Raw genomic sequence first — 14,458 nt, 5'->3', positions numbered from 1 at the left:
TACTTCATGTAGATTTATGGTCTTGTATAACACTGGCACCCTGCAATACGCATGGATCTACAGGTCTTTTTGTTGTCGTTACTGATTGAATATGAAATCTGAATCTATGAAATTTGTTGTATCATGTTCCATATTGGAAAGTCGATTGAAATGAAAAGCAGCAGAGGATATTTTCTGTGTCAGTTCTTTGGCTCCAGGCTTCTCTACCAATCATCATCACTTACAGTATTAACAAAATAAATCCAGGATATATGTACAGTGCAGGTATGTTGCTGGGTCTCTCTTTGTAAATATGATGATATAAAGAGTATGGTCTAGACCTGCTCTATATGAAAAGTGCCTTGAGATAACTTCTGTTGTGATTTGACGCTATATAAATAAAATTGAATTGAATTGAATTGAATTGTAATTGTACTATTGTAAAAATAGTATAAAAACAATTCTTAAGATAGCTATCATAATGACACTGTCTTAAACTTGACTTTAGGCAGGTGGCATTGCAGCCTTAATGTAGAAGGGAGGAAACCCAAAGCACCAGTTGAAAAAAGAAACAAACAAACAAAAAAACACAAGTGGAAAAAGTTAAGGGAAAAAAAAAGCATGCTTGGGAAACAAAACTGACCTCTTGAACTTTGAGTTACAGGATTGTATGGTGTTGCATATCGGTTAAGTTTTCCCCCAAGAGAAGCTGAACAGGGTTTTGGGGAATAGTTTGACACTTTGGGAAATACACTTATTTGCTCTCTTGCCAAGAGTTAGATAATAGGTTTGATACCACTCTTGTGTCTGTATGGGAAATACGAAGCTGGAGCCAGCAGCTACTTAGGGACTGCATGAAAATTAAAGAGGTGGAACCTTATGATTCCAAAGCAAGACCCTCCCCAAAATTATTAGCATTTTTTTCAGACCCTACCCTTGACCTACAAGACAAACCGAAACAATCCAGAAAGAAAAATAAATTTCTCATTTAAAATTTTCTGCGTATGTTCTACACATTAGTCCAAACATTGACCATATTTCCCCATATTCCTTAAACATAACAATGTTATGCTCAAACAAGATGTAATGAAAACCAATGATAACAATAAAGAACAGTCTCTACTCTGGAGATCATTTAATTAATTCCTGAGTTGCATGATTGAGTAGAAATATATTTAGATTACTAATTCCTCTGGCTGAACCAGTGTTTAGAGGAGGAGTTCAGATCTTAAACCACAAATGACTCACAATATTTATAAACTCTCATCATCCTGAACACCCTTGTCTCCAAACTCAGCAAAGATTGTGTTCCACGCACTGTTCCAAGAGAAATCCTTCTTAAACACCTCATATTCGCAAAGACAAATCCTCAAACTGTCAAGATGACTGGTGGCGGGGATAAGGCAGACAGCCGGCTGAATACTGTCAAAGACAAACGCCTCGTACTGTCTCACTTCTTTCCCTCCATCTCCTGTAATCTCTCACTCCTGCAGCCAAACCTGTTATTACTGAGAGATCACATAAGTACATATAATTCCAATTAGGAAATAGTTTGTCTCAATATGACAGTGTCAGGTTGAGTCTTGCATAATTTTGGGTTTAATCTTTAAGTGAGGGGTAGGTTTCTCAAGATTGTTCTGCATTCGTCTGTAACCCGCACAAATAACACACAAATAAACTTTCACACACAGTTTTCTCTTTGTGTATTTTGGAAATGTCTGTGTTTTATTTTGCCTCCATCTAGAAGTTTTGATATAATCCTGCACTGACCAGGATTGGATGTACTTGGCTTCAGCATGCGAGCTGTTAAGTTTTAAACACAGACTAAATTATTTAAGTGTGTCTTCAGTGTGTTAATAATTGGGGTCAGTTCAGGAGACTTTGCTGCATGTTTGTGTGTTTGAGAGTTAAGTGCGTGGCTATGTGTGTGTGTACATGTTTCTGTTGCTGCATAGCTCAGTATAATCTGCTTCTATTTCTCATAAGAGCACTATCCAACTTTTTCATTTTATGTGCTGTTTACTTTGGTGCCCCACTGCTCTTCTGAGGTGCCAACTCTAACAAACTGACCTGCAGGGCATGCGACCAGTGCCCACCTACCCCTGTCAGGAATCTCACACACAAACACGTTCATACACATAAACATCAGATAGCAGTCGACGCAAACAAGCGATCACAGGCAGCAGCAGCATTTATGAAAGGCCATTGAGTTCAATAATATGAAGGAGCAGGATGAACAAGCTCTACCCTGCGCAATCTGCTGTGGGGAATTTCCTCAACCAAGATCCCGACAATGATTGTTATGCATGACCACAAACACACTAACTGCAACAATATGCACATCTATAAATAAAAATCTGCTGTGCACCTTCTGTCTTTTCCTTTTTCTGTCTCTTTTCCTCTCCCTGTCTCTGCCATTTCAGCAAAGTCTCTCAGTGCTCTTACCTTCCCTTTTCTTATCATCTTTCACACTCTGTCCCCCCATCCCTCCACTTTTTTTTAAAAACAAAATGGTGCCATTCTCCACTGTTGTTCTGCATCTTTTCCTGTTGGCTATGTATTCCTGCTAATTATCCAAAACCTTGGACTCTACATCAACTCTTTTTTGGTATTCTATACTTAAACTTTACAGCTGGACTTCAAGCTGGTTGTGCACAGCCAGTCAAAGTATATACATGTGTACATTGGCAGTAAACTGTATGACATGTATATATTTGGCTTGATATATATATATATATATATATATATATATATATATATATATGGCTACTCTTGGAGCCTTAGTCTCAAGGTGGGGTCACATCAGCATTTAAATTGTGAAATTTAGTGGTGGTGAATTCTGGTCATTCCAATGGAAAAGCCATGATTAGTGGATTCACTGACACACACAGTAAATCTGCATTAATTTTTCGTGTCGAGTTCAACTTGGATGAACTTTGCAAATTTATGGCTTTGACCAAGATGTCGTGACAGTGCTGACCTGTGAGGAAATTAAAAGCTGGGGAGTCCAAAATAGATAAAGCACTGTCACAGCAGAATGTGAAATAGTTATGAAATGTAATCTACTGATTTCATGTTCATGGACAAGAATTTACCTTTTTTTCTGGGACGACTTGCAGTTTGTGAAATCGTCCCAACGTACAATGTATTGATTAATTTAGCCTACAGGAAAAAACAGTGTTTTTGTGACAGTAAACTATTAATGATGATTTATGAGACAGGAGTTGATGTGTAAACTCACTGTCCTGTTAGCAACCAAACAACACCAACAAACTCAGATATCTTTATTTTCCTTTTATAATGGCTTTTCAGTGAAGGAAAACAGGAAGAGTTGTTGTAACAGACTTAAGATAGCTGGCTAGTTGGCTAGCTTGTAAGCAGTTAGGTCACCAGCTACAGCAGTTCACTAACCACTATGTCACCAGGCTTCAACCAAATATTTGGCAAAGATGTGCAGAGTAATGCCACTGTGCCATTTTTTGATGTGACCTGGCTTTAATACCACTATACTTAAGGCTGTTATGAGTCCTAAAACATTTGTAATTTTGTTCTTTTCTCACTCTGCTTGCTGTTGGATCTGTTTGTCCTTTGCTTCTGAAATTCTAGCTCTTCATCCACATTTAATGCTGTTTCAGTTTTCCTCCTCTCCCTTTCAGCATTTCTCACCATGTCTCTGTACTCCTTCCTTCTCCTGCAATATATTGATGTGACAAAGACTGCCATCTCATCTAGACTCTGTTGCCTTCACTTCATCTGTCTTTTTTTCTCTCTCACTCCAGTCCTTAAATCTTTTCTCTCTCTCTTTGTGGTTGTCAAAAGCGGTCAGTGTAATCACATGTATGCAGCCACTAACACAACAGGCCAAGCAGTGAACCAACACATCGTCTGTAACAGACTGGTGACACGCAGGCAGGCCAGTGGCACAGAGTGACGGGGGTGCCACGGGGCCGGACGGATGCACCCGACAACCCCATCAGCTTCTTTCAGACTCACTTTCTCTCAGCTGTCATTTGATTTTAGGGTAGCACGCTCTCTGAGAGAAAAGGTACAACCTCATCAGAGGATCTGTATCTCAGATGTACAGACAGATGTACAGACAGATGACAATTTAAGGATAAACCTTAATAAATGACTGGAGAAAAATATGAATGCAGATGCTTACACACAGGTGCACTGCATGGTACAACTTAGCAGTTAACATCCAATCATGGTTTGTGGACATTTATAAAAATGCTGAGCAAACCTAGATGATTCTGATTTTGTATTGTGGAATTTTCTGTATAAGGCTATAAATCAGGAAAGAGTGCGCTGATGTCTTTTGAGTTAAACTGTATTGAGCAATAGGAGGAAAGAAGCCACAATGTACAACACTACAAGTCTGGTCCTGTCTGTAGCATTCAGCCATCATGGTTCTAAATCAGTAAGCAAACATGCTACCTGCCCTCTTTAGCACACAGACACACTAACAAGTTTCTACCTTCTGTACTTGAACGCAGATCTAAATGACTTTGAAGAGAGGGTTCATTGTTGGGGCTGGTGTTTCAGTAGAACAGTCACTAAAATGACATCTGCATTTAGACCTATGAGAGAGACATCAGTAAAAAGGGTCGGAAATTATGGTCAACAATGCACATGTGATGACTGTGAAGCTTGTGCATGAGTGCAATATGTAAGGAAAAACAGAGGAGCATGTCCTCAGGTGACTGAGAATGTCAATGCAGGATGTGATCGGATTGTGCCAGGAAGAACAGTCCATTGACAATTACATAGATGGATATTATAGTAGGGTTGCAGTTGCATAAACCCCTCATTACTAAGATGAATGCACATTTGAGAATTCAGTGATGCAAAAACCATAGGCACTGGCCTACAAAGATGTGGAAAAGTCTCTTGATGTGGCCTTCACCAAGAGAATGGTACAGCCGTGGACGCTTGACTCATACAGTGAGGCGATCCAGCGGCTTTCTTATGCAGTGGGGGGCATTTTGCTGGCATGGTTTTGGTCCGTTTTTTCCCTTACAGGGTAGGGTCACTGCAAATATACATATTTATAAAGTTGTTCTGAGTTATCACCCTTATCTTACGATGAACCATTGCTATTCTGATGGGAATGGTCTCTTCAAGGATGATGAGGGGTTACTGAATGGCTTTATGAAAATGAAAATTATGTGGATTATATGCTATGGCTTTCGTAATCACCAAATCTTAACACGATTGAACACCCACGAGAGGTTGTGACCCAATGTGTTAGCGCTCTCCGTCATTATCTTTGGAGCTTTGGAAGTGTCCTGGGCAGCACATGGTGGCCCACCACCTTGTCTATTTCTTAGATAACTATGGAGACTACATTTGTATATTAACATTTGTATATTTGCTTAAATGATTAAAGCAGCAAATCACATTTGGTGTTTACCAAATCTCGCATCTTTAAGCAGCTTTCAGCCAGTTGTTTGGACAGCTGCTCACAGTACAGCAGTGGCACACAAGGCAAATTGACAGTTCCTGTCCAGTGCAACATGGCAGACCACCAAAGTGAACAAGGCAGCTGAAATTCAGACTTACATTGGTCAGGCAGTGAGAAGGAGACACCTGTGGGATGCCCATGTTTTTGTCTGCCCCCTTGTGGTCCAGAATCACTCGGTGGCACCCAAAGATAGATATTACTGTTGACCAGATATGAAAGCATAAATCACAGACTGCATACAATGTACAGAATGTCATAAACCAAATTTGCACAGTGGGACAGAGATGTGTACCAAAATGTTTTGCATTTTATAACTAAAGCAACAATACATAAGCTCAGCCTCTATCCACTGTATCTAAAGCCCAGATAATATCATGCAGAGTACTGGATGTCTACACACTAACAGTGCTACCCACAAAGCCACTTATTTTATTCATAGCTGACTCTGGTATGCATGAAGTGTGTGTGATGCTGAGCTGTGGTCACATATACAGCAGTGTGAAACCATAGTTATCTGTCCTCTTTCACCCTCTCTGCCACAGTGTCTGACTAGAAACTAGAGTAGTAGTTTCCACCTGCAGATGGCTGCAACACTGAGCAGCCGGGCCCTGCTGAGTGAAACTCATCTGCCCCCTGCAGGTGTAAAACTTTTTTACACCATTGTGGAATATGAACACTTCAATAAAACCCTATTTTTGTTCCCTTTTATTTTTCATATGCTGGCTTAACAGACACATTACAAACTGAAGTATGCATAAAATATAGACAATAAACAAAGGTTACAGATCTGAATGATATAGCCTCCTAAATGTGTGAGTTCATACAGTACGATGGGGGCTTCTCCTTTATTTTCATTTTTTGGCCTCTGTTTTTCTCCCTCTCCTGATCATCATTACCCATCTAGGATGTCTTGCCAGTTCTGTAATTCCTAACTTAAAGCTTCATTTCCTATGTATTTGCACTCTCCTCTCCTCTCCTCTCCTGCCAAAGCAAATGAAATACCAGACATCTCCCTTACATTAGGATAGACACAACACTAATGAGGATGGCTTCTCAACTCATTTTCAAACAACGCATAAATAGGTATATTGACGTGAGTGTTACATGTACTTTAGTTCCCGCAATTAGCTATATGAAAGCATCTCCTCATGAATCCTCTTACAAGATCATTCCTCAGAGTCTTTCCATGTCTCTGGACTTTTATGCTATTAAGCTCAATGAGAGCTTCACTGTTAGTCTGTCTCTCTGGAGCTTTCCTGACCTCTCCCTGACTGCCTGAGAGCCGCCAGCTAAGACTAGTAATGAGATATTAGCCCTGACAGTGGTAACTGGGGAGGGGTGGAAAGTGCTATTCCCTCATCGCTTCTCCTTTTTTCTCGCATCTCTCCGAGCCCCGTCTGAAGATTTACCTCCCTTCACTCTTGCAGGGAGCTGTAGCATCTCTTCTTTACTCCCCTTGTTCTTTCCTCCTCTTTTGCGTTGTTCTGCTCTGTCTCTCTCTCTCTCCCCTCCAAGCCTGTCTCTCCTTTCTCCCTGGTTTTCTGTGGGACCTCTTTCCTCACACCATCTTTCTTTGCTGTTATGTGACTGCACATTGCACCAGTGTGTGTGTGGGTGAAGGACTAAAGTGAAACTTCCACCTTGGCTCCACATGCCTACAGCTGGGATTTGGGTGCAGAGGAGGCTGTCTAAGTTCAGTGTGATGCATAGGAAACAAAATATACAGTAGCAGAGCTGTATCTGAGCCATTTAACATACTGCACAAATATACAACTGAATGTCCCCATGGATACATTGAATTCTTGCAGCTGTTTTAATAAAAAGACATTGTAGGATGAGCAGAAGTAAAATATTTTGGCATTTTAATTCTTTTATTATCGGGTTGTTGGAGCTGTATTGTGGCGAATCAGCAAGCAGAAGATCTTCAGTGTAGCCATAGGACCCACACAAGACAACCAGACTAAAAGAGACACAGCTTTGTTTGCTGTTGTTTTGTGTCTCTTAATGGTCATTTTGCATTTCTTTGTGGCTGTTTTGTATCTTTATAGTCCTTCTGTGTCTCTAGGTATCCATTTTGCTTCTTTTTGTAGTTTTGTGTCTCTTTGTTGTTCTTTTATATCTCTTTGTAGCCCTTTGTCTCTTTCACTTGCATTTTGCAGAGAAAGCAGGACTTTCAACTTTCAACTGTTGGTTGAGAATCTATAGCTGAACTTCAGTATTTAGTGATGATGTAGAAATGTCCCTGTCAAATACTGGATTGGATTTAGTTTACAGATACAGCAAAAAACACAATCAGGATACGGCTACTTTTAACTGATCTCTGTGACTTTCCAAGAGGTTCTGGCCTATGGGGTCCCTGGCCCCTTGCACCCCTGGGCCTGTATAGTAGGCCTGTTCACTAATCCATCCATTAGTGTAACATTTTCGATCATATTTAGCATACCAGGCTTTTGTGGAGCTAGAGAGAAACCTTCAGGGATGGAACTCCCAAGTGTGGGTTCTGGGGTCACAGAGTTTGTTTTCTTGCAGCCTGTTTTAAAATGCATGGCGTGCTGTCGATTTTATTATCTCGCAGCCACTCACAACATATAGGATCTATAATGGGCATTCCTTGGCTTCCTGAGTTTTAATGACTACCTAAAAGCGGGAATCACGACATCACATTGTTATAGACTCTGTTAAGTATTAATGAGTACATTACTACACTGTGGGCTGGAAATGGGATGTTTAGCTAGCCAAGGGCAAAACCTGCCTTGTGCACACACAGGACTGAATAATAAAGCTGAACAGATTGTGAATTTATGGGCTACATTTGAAGACATAAACATATAAATATGCATTAACCTTGTTCATTAGCAGTATATCGAGTGATGTGGCAAAAACAGGCCCTGAAAGCCGTCCAAACACGTGTACGTGTTGTTGTACATGTGTACTTGTTTGTGAGAGAGAAGAGAGAAACAGAGGAAAGAGACATAAGCTCTTAAATATGTGGGTTTATCGAAAATATGTCGAACACAATACCTTTGCCATACACAGATGTTCCTGTTAAAAGCTTTCAGGATTTGTGTAGCAGTGAAATAAGGAATTATTACATTTACTGCTCATGGTAAACATATAAGGCCTTGACAGACAGACCCAAAATATCAGCTCACCCCTTAATTGTTTCCCAGCTAATTTTTGATCCAGTAAATACATGGCTGCTGGAAATCAAAGAGGCTCTAATAAATAAATATTTCTTTTTAATGTCTCATTCCCTTTCATTCTACTCCAGAGCAAATGCAGCATTTATCAGGTCTGCAGGCACAGAGAAAACACCGGAAACATGTACAATATGAAATCAAAGGGAGATGCAGAGAGTTGCAGGAAAGCTGTAGCATCGCTGCACGTGATACAAGACTGAAACATGGCCGCGTGACACTGCAGGATGTAAAATCACATCCCATCAACTCAAAAGGCTAATTTCCCCTCAGTGGGACTGCGTTTTATCATGCCAGTGTGCAACGCCTCTGAGGGATGCCTCTGAGCACTTGCTACACTGAATAACCTTTTGCTTCTTTATTTCTCCTCTATTCAGCTCCCTTTCTTCAATCTTTTATCGCTCTTTCCTGCATTTAGACCCGCAAAATCCATTCTCTATCTGTTTTGCCCTTTTGCACCTCTTTTTTTTTTCTCTCGGTTGCCTCCCTGTTATTCATAGCAGTATAGTGGACTGATTTGCAGGCAGTGCTGCTTTACTGCTTGAGATTTGTGTGATAGGCAGGCGGTGAGGAATCTAATTACAGCAAAAGTATTCATACTCCTGATGTGTTAGGCATGCCAACACACACATTAATCCCTGGACATGTTCCCTCTTTTTTGTTGACATGAAAGTGCACTGTATGTGTCTGCATGTCTCATGAAACCGTGCACTTGTGCTACAGTAGCATGTGTTATGTGTGAGTGTGTTTGTGTGTGTGTCATTGTGTAGGCTATTTGTTTCTGGGTTGCCTCAGTGTCATCATCCTCCATCAATTGCTATTAATGCTGTTTCCATTGCTTTCAAGCCTGTGTGAGCGTCATCCACCTCCGCTATCCTGTCCTGTGTCATGACAACGTCAGGCTCTCTGATTTGGTGATATCCAATTAGTCTCTGCCTCTGAGGAGAAAATGCTCCAATCTAATAAGTGTTCTCCCTTAATACCAATGGAAGCCTTAAAGCCCAGATTACAGCTCCAGCGGCTCCCTCTTTCAGCCTCACCCAATCTACCCGTTCATCCCCTTTTTAAATCTACTGTATCTCACTTTCACCGTTGTGGTTTCACTGTCTTTCTGGACCTTTCTCCGTTGCTCTACACCCACTCCGAGCACTTGGCTCAACTACTATCACTACGTGGGCATCCCAAAGTGTGAAAGGAGAGTTTTTGCTTTTCAGGAGGATGAAAAACCAAATGCTTCCCTAGTCAGGTCAAGATTACTCTCAGTCCATGTGGTTCTCTCTCTTCCTGCAGGATTCAGTATAAATTTTCAATTCTCACACCTCATTAGTACAATGCCAATGGTACCTCAGTGTTATAAATAAAAGGGTTTATGTGTTTCTTACTGCAGTTGAGCTACAGTCTGCTGTGCCCTCAGGGAATAATCAATTAAAATGTAAGTAATTAGCGAAGCAGATGAAACATCAGACATTCATTACGGGGTTAAAGCCAAGAAAAAATGCATGCATAAGAGGAAGGAAAGTTTAAGTAGTTATGAGGATGAAAGATGAAATAGCATTTACTCATGTAATGGTTTTGATATTTGTTCTCTCATTAAGCTCTTACAGTATAAGAAATCTAAGCTCTCCTCCTCAAACTGATCTCAGATTCATCTTCAAAGAAAGAAAAGAGCAGGGTAAGCCTCTTTCTGTCTCGTTCGCTCTGTTAGTTAGTTGTTCTGGAACTTTGTGGGATTTTCTGTGTTCATCCCCTCAGACGATGTGATTCTCTCCTCAGTGACTCCTCACTTTCAGAGGGTTTTTAGAAAATGTTTTACAGTTTACAGTATGTGGCTAGAATTTGATTTGGCTACGATATCTGTGGCAAGGTCTGTTTCTCTGCCTATTGTACACATTTTTCATTTCCTGTTTGATTGAATTCTTTTGTTTTTACTTGAATGACCAGTATTTGGTGCTCAGTTGAAGTGAGATACTTTCCCAGGCTAATTTAAATAAAAGAATATATTGCATATAGGCTATGTGTAGTAACAACTTGTCTCGCTTCTGCCTTTAATTTTGGTTTTGATTGGTTTCACTTACACAAACAGTTACATATTAAATAATTACAGGATTTAGACATGCAGCTAGCAGACTTAGCCTGCATGTCGTTTCACTTTAAACCTCAATAAAATTTGTTGTTGTGATTGAAAGAATTTCTGTTCAATTGTATTCTGTCTGATAATAAATTAAATAATAGGTTTGTTTGTACTCACATACTCAATTAGTATATGATTTATATACTGTATAATTACACTATCATTTGCAGGTTCTAATCCAAAGCATTACCATAATAAATAAATAACATTTTAAACCTTCCAATCTGAGTACAAATAATTTGCAGCACTGTTGATATGTTATGCACTCCTGTCCTTGTGTTTACTGCTCCCTTATCAGGTAAAATATAATTGTATAACATAGCCATGCAGGTGTTTGTAAAACCTATAAATGCACTGATTTATAAATATATTCAAATGAAAGATTAGACCTCTGTAAGCAAAACTGTCTACGTCACACTACTTTGTCTATCATTACAGATTCATCTAACTTTAAAGCCAAGTCCATAATGTCCAAGTCAATAATGTTCTTTCCCTTCACCGACATTGAAAACAGTCATCCTCCGTGTCAGATCTCACATCAGTTCAGCCTGTACATACAGCAAGTCTTTACTGTTCTTGCAAAAAGTAATTGTGTTGATGGGTTTAATGTAACACTGTATAACCAGTGAAGTTTTCCCATGGAAAAAAATAAGTAAAATAAACTCTTTCTCAGTTTGTCCTTTCTTACATTTCTGATTCATATAACATCAAAGCCAAGGTTAGCTTTCCACAAACAGTATTCAGCAGATTCTGTGCAACATGAATCTCAATGTTTATTCCTTTGTTTTAAATTCCGACTTTGCCATAATGGCTGCTGGATACCTGAGCTGTCCACTGCCTCCTTGCTTTCCTTTGCATAATGTTTTCACTCCTGCCTCAAATGAAATACGGCACATTAATAATTGCACACCCACATACTGACTGCTACACACGAAGCTCACAGCTCGCCTCAGTCTGTGAGGCGAAAAATAACAGGATTTTATGGCAGAGGGGACCTTGCTATGACTCCTCTGTGAAAAGTTTTGCATCTATGCACTGTAATCCCAGTTTTTAGAGACTCACTGAGGAGTTTCAGAGGAAGAGAGGTTGGCAAAGTGCCAGCCAGGGGATAATACTCTCACTGTACCTACAATGCATGGGCACACAGCGAGGACCAAAAGGGAAGACTGATTTTTTTCCCACCCTTGAGTGGATAGGAGCCTTCATCAAATTCTAAAAGACAAGTTTCAGTTGTTCAGATGTTGATAGATGAGACATTTGTGCCTTGACATGACACCTCAAAGCAGAAATAGATTTATTTTACTTACTGGGGTAATCAACAATCTTATAAGTGACTGCAATGGAATGAATGGAATTAATGTAATAAATGTCTTTTATATCATCTACACATGACATATGAAATACTGATGACAAAGAAGGAATAAGAAATGCAATCCTAAGTATCTGTGCTCAGCAGAGGATGGACACAAGGCTAAAACAGTTCCTGAAAATGTTTTGAGCAATGCCCATGACGACAAACGACGTAAGCCTGTGAAATGAGATTCAGGTCAATCTGCCCTTCAGAGAATTCTTCCCAGTGTCCAATTAGTTCAGCACGATGGCTTCTTAAAGTCTTACATAACATTGACACACAAAGGAAAATTCTCCACATCCCTGGATAGAAATCAGAAATAGATTTTTTTTTCAGGGAAGAAATAGAAATAGAATTCACTTTTCCCTGAAATCAGCACCAGTGATCAATGTACAGAAGGCAAGAGTAATAACTTTAACCATTTTGCTAGTTACCCAAAACAAAGTACACACTGCTACCTCAGTCATTATGCTAATAAGCCAATACTACAATGTGATGACTTGCTAAAAAACACCAAAATATTCTTTACAAGCTTATTCAACAGCAGACAAATACTCAGGAACTGGAATGCTTTTAAAAGGAAATACAAAGTACAGGGGGGAAAAAAAATCCTGTTAATCAAATAGAATGAAAACGAATATATTTACTACAGGCAAATCTGTGTATAAAAGAATTTGCTAGCTGCCATAAGAGTAAAAGATTTAGGCTAAAACTAAAGGGATTTTGCACTTCAAAGCTTAAAGAAGCGTGGCAGATAGGAAATGGAAATGCATAATGTGTTTGCATGAATGAGAAAAATCATTAGTTGCATTTGAAGTGAATTTCTGTAAGCCATGGGACGGAATTTCAATCGAAAGGGGAGAGACTGAACTGGAATTAAAATGACTTATGTAAAATACAAAGCAGGGGGTGTTATATATTTATATATATTCATGCAGTACCTCTGAAAATAGCTACAAAGTTAACTTAATTAATCAAGAAATGTAAAAGAGGTGGAGAGATGACAGATCAGGAAAACAAGGTACACGATATAAATAGAAAGCACAGAATACTGTGACATCAAGGCCACAGCAGATGGATAACAACATCAGGGATCTGGCAGATCAAATAGAATGACAGACATGACAGCATGATGATAGAAACAAATACAGAAATAATTTAAAAACTTCACAAGAGTAGGTTTTGAGAAGAGACTGAGAGTGATGATGCAGACTCTTTGTCTCAAAGACCAAAAAAAGCTTGATCAGCTTCCATGTCTGGATCAGTCAGAACATCCTGAATCAAACATTCACACAGTTAACCAGAACCAAGCCATAGGGAGATAGGCTCCTATCTTTTGTCCTTGCCACAGCATTTTGAACTCACTGGAGTCACAGTGATGTCTCATATGGAACAGAAGCTCCTTATGAGGGATCAGCTGGTCTGACCTGAATACAAAATGGAATTGAATTGAATTTTCTCAAAATTGAAGAAGAAAACTCCACAACAGACAAGAACACAGAGGATTAAGCAGACAGGAAGCGATATGTTTGTGCACTTTAACCATAAATACAACAGCAATGAGAATGTACCATGTGGCCACAAGTAGCTATGTACTGATTTGCCTGAAGTGTGTCAGTTAGCACAGTGATTTTTATCCATAACAAAAGAAAGTGTATATACGCTTTTAGTGATTTTTGATAACATGACGTCTTGCTGGTTGTAAATGTTGCACTGTGGAGAATGATATTTTGCTCTTATGTATGTTGTGTGTGTACTATATATGTAACAATCAGGAACCTGAAGTTGAACAAACTTTGAGAATACGTGAAAACCAATTAGCATGCTAGCATGAGTTGTAAAACAGTTGGCAAAAAGTAAATGATGGAAATAGTAATGATCAAACATTTGCAATAGTTAGCTTAAAGTGGCTAATTAACAGGTTAAATTGTTAGCTAAAAGTAATGTATAATCAGTTGAGGTGCTTAACTAAAGTAATAGATAAATGGTGAACTAGCTAAATGTAATGAATAATAATCAAAATAGTTAAAATAATCTGCTACTAATATTACAAATGCAAACCTGACTAACACAACCCAGCAGTTCAAGTGTATGAAAAAAAAAAACATTCAACACTATCCACTTTTATATAGTTAACTGTTAACACCCACACATATGAAACATGACTGGTGGTGTCGATGAAGGGATTCTTGAGTTAATCTGACAGGTGGCGTGTCCAAAGAAAAAGGTTAGGAATCACTGACTAAGCATATAAATGTGCAGCTGAGGTCAGAGGTCAATATTGCTGTCAATAAACAGCTTCAGCAAGTGCTCAAATGGGATTAGGAAGTGTCGCC

The sequence above is a fragment of the Lates calcarifer genome, linkage group LG11 (genome assembly GCF_001640805.2).
Source record: "Lates calcarifer isolate ASB-BC8 linkage group LG11, TLL_Latcal_v3, whole genome shotgun sequence".
Taxonomy (NCBI): Eukaryota; Metazoa; Chordata; class Actinopteri; family Centropomidae; genus Lates; species Lates calcarifer.
The sequence above is the reverse complement of the archived record's forward strand: the minus strand, read 5'-3'. Positions refer to the sequence as shown.